This window comes from Alligator sinensis, unplaced genomic scaffold, assembly GCF_000455745.1.
Source record: "Alligator sinensis unplaced genomic scaffold, ASM45574v1 scaffold441_1, whole genome shotgun sequence".
NCBI classification, from domain to species: Eukaryota; Metazoa; Chordata; order Crocodylia; family Alligatoridae; genus Alligator; species Alligator sinensis.
Genome location: NW_005842313.1, coordinates 502,163 through 516,673, shown reverse-complemented (window position 1 = coordinate 516,673; position 14,511 = coordinate 502,163). Strand labels below are relative to the sequence as shown.

Sequence of the window (14,511 nt, the reverse complement as noted above, 5' to 3'; positions counted from 1 at the left end):
CCTGGCGCAGGGAGTGATCGGCAGTGGCAGCGGCAGTCAGGGCAAGGAGACCCCAGCTGAAGCCCACAGGGGACAGAAGGGGCAGAGGAGAAATAAACCCCCTCCCTGCTCCCTCTGCCTTAGGGGCCCATATCCCGGCTGGCATATGGCTGTGCCCCCACCCCTGATGCTGCAGCAGCGAGGAGGGAGTGCCAGGCAGACCCTGGCTTGGGTCTGTGCTGGTGGGATAGGGAATGGGGGATTAAACCTCCGCCTTGGCCAGTTCACTTGAGGCTACTCCTGCAGCAGAGAGTGCACTCTAGCATCCCCCAGCTTCTGATTTGAGCCATTGCAGGCATGTGCCTGCATTTCCTGAATGTCTATTCACTTGCCATTTGGTTCAACCTAAGCAGGTTAAACTAACCTGCAAAGATTGAATCATTTCAGGCTTCAGCTTTTTTAATGTCTGTCCCTAGCCTATAAATTAGGTAATTAGTTAGTCTATAACAGGGGTGGGCAATTATTTCAGCTGGAGGGTCACTTTATGAGTTTTGGTGACCTATCGAGGGCCACATGCATCTCTGTTTCTTCTCTCTGTCTCTTCCCCCCACCCCTGGCCTCCCTCCAGAACCCAGCCAGAGCTGTAGTTCACTAGGACCCCTGACGCTCAGCTGTGGACCCAGATGGGGACATCCGCCACAACGGGCAGGTGGTGGTGTTAGCTGTGGGCATACCCAACAGGTTGCAGAGCCCCGACACGCAACCTATTGGCAGTGTCCACAGCTGACTCCACCACCCATCTGGTGCAACAAAAGCTCTGGTCTGGGTCTGCAACTGACACTGCCAGCAGTTTCTGGGTCGTAGCTCCAGGCTGGTGCTTCTGCCATGATGGGGAGGTGGGGTGGAGGTGGCAGTGATGTCAGCTGTGGAAGCTGCAGGCAGGTTCTGCATCAAGGTTTCTGAGCCTACCAGCAACATCCACAGCTGATGTCGCCACTTGCCCACTGCAGCGGAAGCACCTGTCTGGGTCCACAGCTGATGCTGCTGTGTCAAGAGCTGATACTGCTGAGTGGAAGCAGGCCCACTGGGCACAGCGGAAACAGCCCCATCTGTCAACCCACCCACCCAGCACCAAACAGCAGCCAAAGCTGGAGCTGCCAGCCGCCCATGGGCCAGATCCAGTGAGTTAGTGGCCTCCAACAGGCCAGATCAACATCAAATCTGTTGGCAGGCTGTATCTGGCCCCTGGGCTGTATTTTGCCCACCCCTATCTATAAGGTGCAAATCTGTTCTGCCGTTTCAGTAAAGCAGGTCATATTGAGTATCTGTTTACACTTCGCTTCTCACAGGAAAGAGGTATTTAGGGCTCCTTAAAGAAGCAGCTTTGAAGGCTGATGCATGAGACGGAGGAGGAGCTTTGAGTCCTGGCATCTCCTGCTGAGGGAGTCAGGTGCAGCAGAATTCAGTAGGAGTCAGGGAGTCCACTTGCAGGCAGATTGGGGTGTGGGGGAGAGGATTTGGTGGGATGGAAAGAGCTGTTAGTCCTCAAATGCTGGGGACTTGGCCAAATGCTATCTGTAACATGCTACATGTTCAAATTAAAGATTATTAGAGGTAAACTACAAAAATGTTTGGCATTTTTCAAGCAACATTCTTTGTGGCTGGTTGGTCATTTTTGTGTCTGATTGGCCATCTTTACTGTGCAATAATTACTTTGTACATGTAGCATGTCTAAATTTATTGTGCAATTTACCAGGTAATTGTATATACATGTAATGTGTGTCAGGGCTTGCAACAGCTTTTGAAATCTTTGTTAGGCAGGCTTGAGTGCTGCCAAGTTACTGAGAGTAGCAAGGGAATGCCTCCAAACCAGCTCTACTACATTCCTAGTTTTGGTACGTGCTAGTAGGACTGGATACATGGGGTGTGCAGTACTCCCAACAGCATTAGGGGTGCAATGTAGGTGTACCCTAAACACCATCCAAATAAGTATGACAATATAATTTCTTTTTCTTTTTTAGTGCATTCACTTTGCCTTTGCTTGGAGTGATCATGTTACTTTATTTGAATGTAGTTTTGCAAATCTACTGTTCTAGTCAGATGATTTGGAGCAGTTACTAACCTTTGCATTTCAGAGTTGCTTTTCCTGTTTAGATCTCAAGTCAGAGTAAGTGCCTGCCTTAAACAGAGATTGTATAGTTTCAGTTTTATAAATAGTTTTTGCAACAAGAGCTGTTTATTTTTAATTAAATTGTGAAGAGTATTAGTCTACTAATTATATAATTCTATGCCGTAGCCATGTCTTCATCATTCTTAGCAATCCCTGCTGCTCTTCAAGCACAATTACAAATGCATATCAGTCTACTTCATTTTAAGTGTCCCATCATTACTAATTCACTTTGTGCTTGCACTAAACATGCCGATTGCAAGGTACAGTTTGTCTTCCTGTGCATGGCATTTATTGGTTTCTGAGCAAGTCTAGGTTGAGGATTCCAGCCAAAATGTCTGTATGGAATTAGGAAACATGGCTCCACCCATTGTAGAAATCACAAGGAGACTGTGGTATATTCTTTTCCTGGAGTGTGTTTAAAATTCCTGGAAACTTTAATGGGGAGGAAAGTCACCAGCAAGTACTGCATCTAATTTTTCACTCTGAAGAAGAAAAATTAAAATGGCCTAATAACGTCCTCCTTATTACGTTATATAAGTCTGGCCTCTTATTCCAGTGATATGTACATGAGGATGACTAGAGCACTGCAATGAAATACAAAGCCAGAATGCTGCAGCTCTAAAGGAAGCACTGTATGCATTCTGTTTTGCTGATGTTCAGTTACATAGTTCTTGAAAGGGTAGGAGATCTGCTTTATGGCTCTAACCCACAACACTTTGGGTTCGAGGTGTGTGTTGTGCAGTGTGTACAAGCCACCACTTGTCAACAACTAGGCTGTTATCAGCCCATCAGTTTTTTTATTCTTGACTGATTTTTTTTATGACCTCAGGTCAGCTAAACTTGGAAGACAGCTTTGTTCTACTTGCTGTGTTTATGATAATGCAAATAGGATGGAGTGAGAAACTTTAGAAACACAATTCCTACTCTTATTCAGGACACAAATGAACCCCACGTTCCAGCTGTGCATTTTCCTGAATGTGTTTGCGTGTCTGTGTATACATACACCATAACCTCAGTGCTGCTGAAGGAGCCTGCTCCTTCTTGCATACATCAAATCTGTAAAATGTAGCAGTAAAACTGCTTCTGAGGTATCTGTTCTGGCATCTGTGCCACACCAAAGACAGTACTTCAAGAGCAACCATGGAGGAAACTCCAGAGCAGCCTTTTGATTGTCATTTTACCTAAAAATCAATCTTCCCCTTCCTCTGGTCAGGAATGTTTCAGGGAACTTGTGAACATATTAAAATGCATAGTTTGCTGTACCATAAGGTTACCACAGCAACTGACCAATATAGTTTGGGATGGATTTCTGCATCTTTCAAGCAATCATCAGCTCAGCAAACTGCTGAGGCATTTACTTCAACCCAAAAAGGACTGACTGAATTGTTGGAAGCTGAGAGGAAGGAGAATGGAGACGAAAGCCAAGGAGTCAGTGCCTATAAAAATAAGATCTGTTCAGGCTAATGAAATAATGGAAGGTTCTCTACACTTGTAATCAAGTGCTGAAAGCTAGGAAGTGTAGAAAACATTGCTATACCCCAAAGTAGATAAAACAATGGCATATGTAACTTTTTATTTTCTGTAACAACCAATTCCCTCCTGATGTAACACCATGACTTATGTCTGGGGTGAATTTGCTCCATGCTTGAAAGCCAGCATTATCAAATGGGGATGTCCGAAGTTAGGAACATACGTCAAAGTAACCAAGAACACTTCTTTCATGCAAAGAAGTGTTTTTAAATAAAGAATGTAACCCATGAGCCAAAAATGACTGAAACCTTATTGAGTCTAGGGTTGATATCAGCATTATTTGGTGGATGGAGTACTGTGTGTGCCTTCCCTCTCAGCCTCAATTTCTTTATCTGTAAAACGGGAATCCTTATCTTTCCTTTCTAAGGGGCTTTGAACTCTGCATGTAAAGTGTTATGCAAGGGCCCGATTTTATATTTTTTATTTACTAACTTTGCACAGAGTTAGGAAGCCCTTGATGAGAAGTGCTAACTTAAATGATTTGTTCATGTTTTCATAGTGGTGCATGTGTGTCGGGGTGTATTATCATACAGATATAAAGCATAAGTTCTAACTATTACTACTTATATTTCAGAACTGTTGTTGTTTATTACAGAACCTTAAGGGGAGGATTCAACACCTGAATTCCCATTCATTTCAACTAAAGTTTAAACACCTAAATACTTTTTTGGGGTCTGCCCCAAGCATTTCAATCCAGCCTGCTCTCTCCTTTTCCCCGGTTCCTAACCGTTTCATTTCAGTAATGGGGCACTTGTGGATAGAGGGTCCGGGTCAGGGTACTATGTGGCCACTTTTTCATGGAATGTAGGCTTGTTTAAAAGTAGAAAGCTATGTGTCATGAGGGGTTGCCCAGAGTGTTGTACATAGGAAGGAAACTCTAAGGGTAGTTTCTTCAACAATTTGGTTTCATTGAAATCATCCAGAGCTTGATTAATATTTTAGAAAGTCTGCTGAGTTAATGTTTGGAGGTGTCAGTGTGCTCCTAGGAGCCTTACAGTCAGCTATGCAGAGCAGTTAAATGCATTAGACTGTGCAGTGAGTTTGCTTGCTTTGGTATTACAAGCTAAAGCAGTTGTCCCTGGTAAATGGGCCCATGTTACATTAGCATTTTAATGCAACTAAAGAGGGGCTAGATTGACTGTAATTTAGTATCTAGTTTCATGGCCTTGTGTAGTCCTTTCAATGCTGCTCCATAGGGGCCGATTATAGTTACACAGTGCACTTTGGAATCTAATTGGATTTACATGCAGTAATGTTGTCATGTCACAGCGATGACTCTGCTATATAAGCACTATAAAATTCCAGTGCAATTAGTTATTTATACAGCAGCTCCCGTTACAGGATAATGCATGTGGTTGATGGCCCGTGCAGAGCTCCAAGTCCATCAGAATGCCATGTGCTTTACCTTTCTCTGAAACCTTCCAGTCTGGCACTGTTAGGGAGGGGTTAAGGTTACTCTGGGCCCAGTTCCATCAAAACATGTCCCCCCCTTCTCCACCACAAAAATACTGACCCCTTACAAATCAGCAGGCACAGGTTTGCTAGCTGCTGCTTATTCCTTGAAGGAGAGGGTAGACCTAGTTTATCTCAGTTTCCATGCATGTCTCCATCTGACAGAAGTTAATGGTACTGATGAACTGCAACAGCAAGGATGCCCTAGGGCCCCTGGGACCCAAGACCAAAGCCACTGGCTTCTACTCTGCTCTAGAAAGTGTGCAGGAAGGTCTGGATTTATACACAAAATAGAAGTTCTTTCTCCACTCTTGTCGCCTTTACAACTTTTTCTTGTTTCACACGCTACACATTCCTCAGAGCAGCCAGTCACACCCCCTGACCTCTCTCCTTGCTTTGCTTCTTTTACTAAGGTGCATAAAAGTAGGAAAGGCTTGTGAATTTAGCTATATTTTCTTAATCAAAGACCTCTTCAAGGAGATGATCCCAAAGCATAAAGATTAGTAAACAGCTCAAACATGATGCTTCAATCTGAGGGACAGCATGACATGATAGGACAGTATGTCAAATGTGTACATACTCACCAAGCTGAAGCAGATGTGGCCTTGGGATCAGATCAGCTGTGCCAAACAAGAAAACTTGGCTTCAGCCATAACTGGCATCTCCTGCATTCCCACAGAGACTGTAATTAAAGACATCAGCCTGCTCGAGTCAAAATTAGACATAGTGGTTTTGCACTTTCTGTAATTCTCCTTAATGACAAAATCATAGCTATTAGCTAAAAGAGTCTTCATGCCCTTCCAGACCATGGAGGAAAGATGGAGCATAGCTCTTATCTGGTATTTAATACTGCTTGTCATCTCTGCTAACACAACACCTGCTGCTACCTACTGAAACATCTAAGCTCTTCCTCCATGGAGAACTGTAATTCCTTTAAAATATTGTGACTTCAGAGGGAAAAAAATAAGATTTCCCTTCCCACACAAGCCTCTGAGGGCTGTAGATATATAATTATAGTCACATACTGTGAGAATAGGAATCCTATCAGTCGCATTATTTTCCTAATCACAGGTTTATATAGCATAGTAATATCTCTAAACCAAAAGTTAGAGCCATCCCCTCTGCCAAACAGCAGCTTACCACTGTACTTTTAGCATCAAGAGTGGAAGGAACAAATTAATAACTCTGTTCAGTCTTGTGCAATGAACAGGGTGTCATTTCACAAGACAAAGCATGCTGACTGTGTGCAAGAGGCACTGAGGAACAGAGAGGGGGAGCATTCCAGTTGGGAGAATAATGCAAAAAAGTATTCATTAGATGTTTCATGTGAACTTGCTTTGGCTACGTTGGGTTTATTTGTGCCATGTCCCCTTGCTGTCAGGGTGGGACACTCTTTTACTTCCCACTCACACGTGCCAAACTCAGGAATGGAACAGCTACTCTAGGAACATCCCCAGTCAGTCTTGAGATGTCTATCTCTGGCATGCATGAGTGACAGGTATAGTCTCCCCCAAGCAGCTTCACCACTGCATTTCTACGTTTGGCATATGCGAGTGGCAGCAAGCAGGTGTGTGAGGTGTGCTCATTAGTGGCCTTTCTTGGGAGTGCTGGTGACACAGTCCAGGCAAATGCATTGAGTCCCTTTGGTGTTCCCTTTCTGCAAACAATAAGTGTTAGATTTTTCTTCACAGGAATTGTCCCAGGAGGCAAACTCCACAGTTGTGTGCACAAATACTTCTGGAAAACAGATTTAATATTTGCTCAGCCAGTTCTTCATGCTGGAAGTGACTGTACTCTCATTCAGTCTAGGAACAGGAATGGCCTGTATGACTCACCTGTCTACTCATAGTTTGAGTTTAGAATCAAGCCACAGAATAAAACTGGTTAAAAAAATTACTTCATTTTATTAACTAGTTGTATGGCAGGCATTATTGGTCTGCATTTGAGTTTCAGGAGTCTAATTGCATTAGATGTTGTATAAATAATACATTTTCTTATCTATACCATACCCTTGAATAGAATATGCCACCTAGTTTTTATAGACAACTTGAAAAATGATTTTTTTTTTACCTTCTAGAATGGGTAAATAACTGAACCAGCATACCTGTTCTGGGACCACGTGCTGGGTCAGTACTCTGCACTAGTTCCAGGGCCACATAGTGGGTCTGGCTGCAGCTTGATCCAGCTGGTGTGGGGTCATGGGCTGAGTCTGCCCATAGCTGGATCCTACACTGAGTCTAGGGCCACGTGCTGGGTCCAACCCTGTGCATCCTGTCTGGCCCATGCCAGGCCCTGTGCACAAACCTGATATGCAGCACTGGATCTAAGAGCACATATTGTATCCAGCCCAGTGTACTGGGTCTTGCCACAGCCACACCCTGCTTCTTGGCCTGATCTAAGTCTGAGGTATGAGCTGGGTTCAGCTGTGGCCTGACTCGGTACACTGACTCAGTGCAGGAGTGGTGACTGTTAATTGCCATGGATCCTACAGACACAGAAATTAACTCTGCCACTGCTCCCCCATTGCCAAATTTTCAGGATCAGTATTTCTTACATATAATGCTCATCCCAGTCTCCACCCCCCCTGGTTTTTTGCGGGGAAGGTATATGTTTTATGCAAGAAAATATAATTATGGTCTGGGGGAGAGATGAATCAAAGAAGAGGTAAAATAATGGTAAAACAAGTTTGATTTGCACTCTCAACATATCCCTGCTGGCCAAGAGACAATTGTTAAATATCATTTGAAATGGAAAGGAAAAGAAGAAATTATGAATTATTGCTCAGTTCTTATGTCTGTCTGTCTGCATGCCGTTGTTGTTACAGGAATTTTCATTCAAAGATCTCCAAGCCCTTAGCAATAACCAGTTCAGCCTCTTTACTCTACTTCAGGGTAGTTTCGTTATCCCTGTCATAGGTGGTAAAACTGAGACACAAAGAGGTGAAGTAATTTGTTCAAATTCACACGACAAGCCATTGGCAGAATCAGAGAGTGAATCCTGGTTTTCCACTGCACCCCTCTACTAACTAGGCTGCGTTACAGACAGATATTTTACATTTTTTCTTCTGCCTCTTTAATTTTTCCAGCAAATAGACTATAAAGCTACAGCAGATTAAATTTTGCCAAAAAAAATCCTGTAAAATTTTAAAAGCTCTGTTGTTAGATCCAGTCCTGTTGTGCTGGTAGGTGTATATGTACCATGTGGACAGATTGTATGTAGGCATTTCAACCACACCAAAGGGTGCCAAACAGATTCTGAGGAATCCGATGCTTCACTGGGTATTAAAAGCTTTTCATTAGTACTAATGTGCACCAAATTAAGAATGCAATTAGCCTAAGTGTATTCATCAGAATGGTGTGTTTTAATAAATTGTTTATTTAACATGATTGTCAATTTTATTGACTTCTGCAGCAATTTAATATTTTTTTTCTTGTAGGACAAGCTTGGCTAATAAAAGATACATGGGACACACGCACCATTAGAGGTCAGAAAAGACATTGAGCTTGAAGCCCCTAGAGCTGCACAGGTGACATTTTTAAATTACTACTTCTTTTTGTAACAAAGGCTTTCTCTGTGTTTCTATCCTTTCACCGAGAGAAATGCTTCCACACAATCTGCTCTGGCAAGGAGCTTCATAGAAGGCCCCAACAGGTTATGGCGTGTTCTCAAGGAGCTGTCATAAGGCAAGATTCTCTCAACAGATCCAGACCCCTTTATACCATTAAGGTGGAATAAAGAGCCTGGAAACAGGCTGTGGATGGATAACAGGATTCATTTGTGAGCGGGAAACACTCTGGTGGTGCCAGTGTTCTGTGTTCACTCTCTAGGTCTTAAGTCTTCCCCTCCCACTCCTTTGCACCCTATAGAAAAGGGATGTGCCTGGCTTATTTTGGGGATAGAGAACATGGTGGACGTATGTTACATTATATCAACCCTCTTGTTGTGTTAGGTTCTGTTTACAACCCACTTAATATAGAGCTGCCTGGAAGAATTTCTAAGTAGCAAGTGAAATGGGTCTGCCCATGAGAACTGAGACACTGGCTTGGGAGAGAGCCTGTTCCAGAATGTCTGATACCTTTTAAAAGCTGAACTGCAGGAGACCATTACGTTCCTTTGCTGCTGCAGTTGCTTTTTTGTCTTTAGACTACCACACAGTGCCTAGATGCCCTGATCAGGAAACTATTGTGTTATGTGTTCTGGAAGCTGAGAGCTCATGTTCCCCAGTGAGTTTACATCCTACAGAGAAGTAACAAGTGAATGGGGAGGGACAAGAGTGTTAGAATAGATTGTATATCATTCAGGTATATGCATAGACAGTTTTTAAATCTGGCATAAATACATAAAGTCAATGTGAGCTACCCTCACCCCCCTATAACCCATCAGTAATAAGCTCATTTTTACAGGGGGTGCAGCAGAGGTGAGTCTTAAGAAGGTTTTGAAGGGAGAGCAGGTGTGACTTTAAGGGTCAGTACAGGGTGGGTGGTTCATGCATGAGATATTTTTGTATGAGAAGCTGGCAAAGGGCAATGAGGCAGAAGGCAATATGTAAAGGGATGTGAATGGAGAAGCAGACAGGAGTGGAGTCCTGAAGGACCTCAAGGTGAGCACATGGCACCTGAATTTGATGCAGTGACACAGGAGGAGCCAGTGGAGGGGTGAACAATGAAGATGATGTGGTCAAAGCAATGCAGAAAGGTGATTTACATGCTTGCATTTTAAAAGGGCTGGAGGGGACAATTCAGAGGTTACAGTAATCAAACAAGATGAAAAGGCATGGATGAGAGTTCTGACTGGCTGGCAAATCTGAGAGAGGTGCAGAAAGCAGCAGTGAGAGGATTTAGATACACCCTGGATATTAAGGGCAAAGGAGAAAGAGCAGTCAAAGCTGAACCCCAAGCTACAGACTTGAAATAACAGGGAAGATGGTGACAGTGACAGCAAATAGGATTGTGGAGGGTAATTTTCTAGGAAAAGATAAGCTGGCTTTTGTCCATGCTATGTTTAAGGTGACAGCAAAACATCTGAGAAGAAATGTCAGGGGGAGAGAGGCTGAGATGTGGGATCGGACAGAAGAAAATAAATTAGGTTTGGAGGAAAGACAAAAAAAAATTGCATTGCATTTGAAACGTTGTAATTTGTTCCAAGCTTATTACAACATCTGGGGCATATTTCCTGGCTGCTCTGTTGCTGTTTCAGCTTTACCACCAAAATGAAATTCATAGTAGGAGAAAGAGAAAAAGCAGTACAAATGCACAAGTAAAATGCTGTTAACTCTTGAAACCACATTTTGAACAAATACAAAGATGTCATGCAAATGGAGGAGCTAGAGACTGGACAAAATATTGTTCCTTAGCCATTGACTTCTGCAGCTGTGTCTACTACGTGCATCTAGGGTCACTTAACAATAAGTGTTCTCTGTATGTATATAGGTGCATATGTATATGTGCATATCTGAATGTTTACTGAATTAAGGGAATGAGACTTTTCTAAAGGGTACAGAAAAACACATGATGAGGATCTCATTTGGATGACTGTGCACATAATTCATGTTTCTATGTGTATGGTTACTGAAAGTCATTTTCCACTCAAAAGCTCAGCTTCAGTCAATATCCGGTAGTTAACATGAAAAAGACAGCAGTCACCATGTGGCATGATTTGACACCTCCCAGTTATTTTCTAATCAAAGTACAGCCCAATACTGCAGAAATCACAACGTTGTAACCTTGGATAAAAATGGATGGTTGTACACACTGACGTGTTTGGGCACCTTATAAAGTGACTAGCCAGTCTATATTTTCCAGAACAGCTCCAAATTTCAGGGCTGTGTCCCAGGATCCCTATGGACTCTCTGCAATGGGTCTTTCATTCTCTTTTAGTCTCAAGTCAGCGTCAAACATTTTTCTGCTCAGGACTGACCTTAGGACAGTTCAGACTTGCAATTGCAAGGGTCTCCTTTGCATTAGCAGCTATGAAACTAGCTAGCAGCTCTTGGACTAGGTACAGATATTCAGAAAGCCTGAGGCAGAATCGATCGAAAAGCCTGAGGCAGAATCGTATTTTAGCTCAGTAGCGAACAGAATACACATTCACCCTTTTTTTGTGGGGAAGGGAATCTTTGACTGGGTTCCACCACTTTTAAACTGTCTACATGTACAAAACTTCTTTTCTCTTACGGGTATAGACCGGTTTCTGATCACTTTTACTGGTAAGAATGTAATGCCTGTACCTGGCCTTGATTTCAAAGCTTTTCTTGGTAATATCATTTAACAAAGAGTAAGAACCCTTGTCTGGCTTCCCCAAGTGGTAAACCTACCCCTGGTTGTGCTGTGTCTCCTGAGAGGAGGCAGCACAGCAGTGCCTGCCTGCCACTGAGAACGCAGCTACATGTGTGGCTGTCAACCAGGGAGCTGTGGCACTCTGGGGTGCCTTGAGGTCCTTTCAAGGGAGCCATAGGATGCTACACAGTGTTAGCACTGTTAGCTGGGCAAACATTCACAAGATAAAGCCAGAGCTATCAAATATGAATCCATGGTTTTAAAAACATTCTGACCTGTTATGGTTTTCTGAGTTCCCTGAAACAGAAGAATTGTTTTAGTATTTTTCTGTAGTAAAAAAATGACTGAAAATTATGATCTGGCATTTTCCAAGGGCTGTCTTTTGTCTAATGAGGGGTACCTTGAATCAGAAAAGACTATGAACCCCTGAGTGATCCTGTTTCTGGGTGGGAGGCTGCTGCCATCTCCTGAACCAGAAGCAATATAGTCACGTTCACACAACACAGTATCCAGACCACCAAATTCATGCGATACTGAGAGGCAGTGATAATGTGGCTAAATTAATTTGCTCTGCTGAGAGGCAGGGCTAATTAGCTTGGCCGTGGAGTCACATGACTGCAGCTATGCTCTTTCTGGTTTGGTGGGTAGCTGTGAAAAATGCTGCATTGTGATGGCTAAACTAACCAGAACCAGAAGTGGTGTGAACGGCTTTCAGTTCTAGAGGTCTGTGGCGTACCTAGGACTCTGTCCTGGATTTTGCTCCATGAAAGCTTTAACCAGACTATCATAAATACAGCTTTAGTGGCCGATAAAGCCAGATTCATTACTGACTTGTATCTAATGAATGTATTCTAGTGAATGTGGTGTGGTGTTTTTAATGGTGAGCTGTATTTGTGTCTGTATTCAGATTTGTACTTCTATAACAGAGTTTTAAAAGGTCTCACTGTGTTACAGTTCTAGAACCCTGTAACCTGATTGTTTTTAGGATGCCAACCTTAACCCAGAGCTGACACATTTTCAAATCCTTTCAATGGGTTGGGGGTGCTGAATGATTGCTTTGATCTGTTCTGACAGATAGTCTCTGATGTACTCTATTCTTGACTGCACCATCAGAGACCTTGCACTATTGCCTCTGACTCACATACATCTGAACATTATGAGTTGAAGGACTCTTTAAATTTTTAAATCATGCAGTTTTTGTTTCTATCTTGCAGTGATACAGAGTTGACTTAGTTTTGCTTCTAATTTTGTGTTCTACAAAGTGCGGTAGATCGGAGAACTTCCAGAGGTTAGTTTAGAGCCCAGAGTTGGCACCACCTCATAGGGGCCTTGCTGTCCTAGGGAAACTGAAAAATATCTACCTATCAGGGCTCAGTCACTGAACATTTTTGCTTCTCTAGGCAATTCCCAAATCTGACCGCATAGTGCAGCCAGCCTTGACAGTGATGTATTAAAATCTTTAGAACTCATTAGATGGATTCAGTCAGGTGTGTTCATAGCAAGAAAATGTTTTGAATGGACATATGGGGTGGGTGTAGGCTATGGACTTTTTAGCTTAGGTTTCAAAAGGAAATTATGCCAGATCCTCAACTGGTGTAAGTTGTCATCACTTCAATGAAGTCTTCAGAGGTAGCAGATACATATAGATGAGAAATGTGAGCCCAGGACTTGTAGAAGCTAACCCAAGTGTACGTAGTAGATTGTTGTTAGAACTGAAACAGGAAGCCTTGGCTCCCGTTTCTATTTTCCGGCGAGCAGACCATATTTCTCTTGTGGAAGCTTCTGTGGCACTGAAGTGGGCAAAGCAAAGGAATATGGTAAAGCTAGGCTTAGTTGCCCTTATCTCCTTTTTTTCCTCCCTTAGGATCATTGTGCTACAGATACACCTGATTAAGCATCCAAACTTGCAGGCTATTACAGAATTCTCTAATGGCTTTCAGGACGTGGATGATGTGGGGATATGCCACCATAACTTGTGCCATGGCTTTGTTCTGACCCGTATTTTAAGGCATCACTTATTCTGGGGGCTGCTGAAGCAATAATGTCTTGTAATAGGGTACTACATCCCTCTTATATGGCCCTTGGCACTCAAATTAGGACCATATGATTTAAGGGATGTGGAAGTTCACCTTCCTTCCTAAGAATGTAAGAATTGCCTCAGCTCCCATCCCTCCTACACGTCACTATAAACTGTTTCCATCCTGGTATCCAGAATTAGGGCTTCCAGCCCCTCAAGAGTCTTGAACCTCCTCTCTGAGACCTCCAGTGTTGACGCATAGGGGTTGCATGGGGGTACACATGCACCCCCTTAGAGTGTCGGTGTACCCCCGACTGGCTGCGCTCACCGCTTAGGTGACGGGCCGAGGGGCAGGCAGGAGCACCGGTGCCCCCCCTGCAAGCGCTGGTCAGGGAGTGGTGCCCCCCCCCGGTCGCTGACTGGTCGCTGGGGGGGGAACATGCTCCTCCCCCCTACTAAGGTGGCACTAGTCACCCATGGAGTGGGGGTCAAATGATCCCCCAAGACAGGTATGTCTGTCCTCTCCTGTCACACACTCTGGGTGTAGGGAGCACTGTAAAATTGACTTGCCTGGTCTTCTAAGGATTTCCTTAGGGGAAAGGAATATCCCAGGCATTGCAGAGTCATTATAGTGGCATTCTGCCACCCTGCTCTCAACATAGGAGGAATTCAGAAAAAAAAAATACTGTATGTGCATCTGCGTGTGTTTTTCAGGCATGAACATTTGCCCGTGTGTGTCTGAACACCTCTCCACTTCAGAGGTCCCGGTTCTGCACCTGCAGAGAGGAAGGGACTGATTTAATTTTCAAATGAGTCAAAGGCTGCACAGGAAACAAAAACACTGTGTGAATGCTGCTGTTTACCTGCGGCAGCCCCTTGCTGGGAGAGCTGTCTGCCAAGGGTTTCTCGGAGCAGCTTTGCTAAAGCAGATCAGTTACCATGGTCACAGAAGGAAGGACCATGGCAAAGCTGTACAGCAGCCCCAAGTTTTGTGGATTAGTAAAAACAATGAGGGAGTGAAAGGGAAGGATTTATTGCCAGGCCTGTGAAAAATGTTCCTCAAAACCTTGAATAATTCGCGACTTCTT

The 14,511-nt window shown here is 43.6% G+C and overlaps 1 protein-coding gene across 2 annotated transcripts in view; it reads left to right on the top strand.

Annotated features, from left to right (window-relative positions):
- TSPAN18 (tetraspanin 18) overlaps positions 1–14,511 on the top strand; it is a 210,367-nt gene that overhangs the window by 163,420 nt on the left and 32,436 nt on the right. For both annotated transcript variants that reach the window (XM_025209860.1, XM_006028425.3), the window contains exon 4: positions 8,568–8,657. The gene's annotated coding sequence lies outside the window, so the exon portion shown is untranslated. The remainder of the gene's footprint in view (positions 1–8,567; positions 8,658–14,511) is intronic.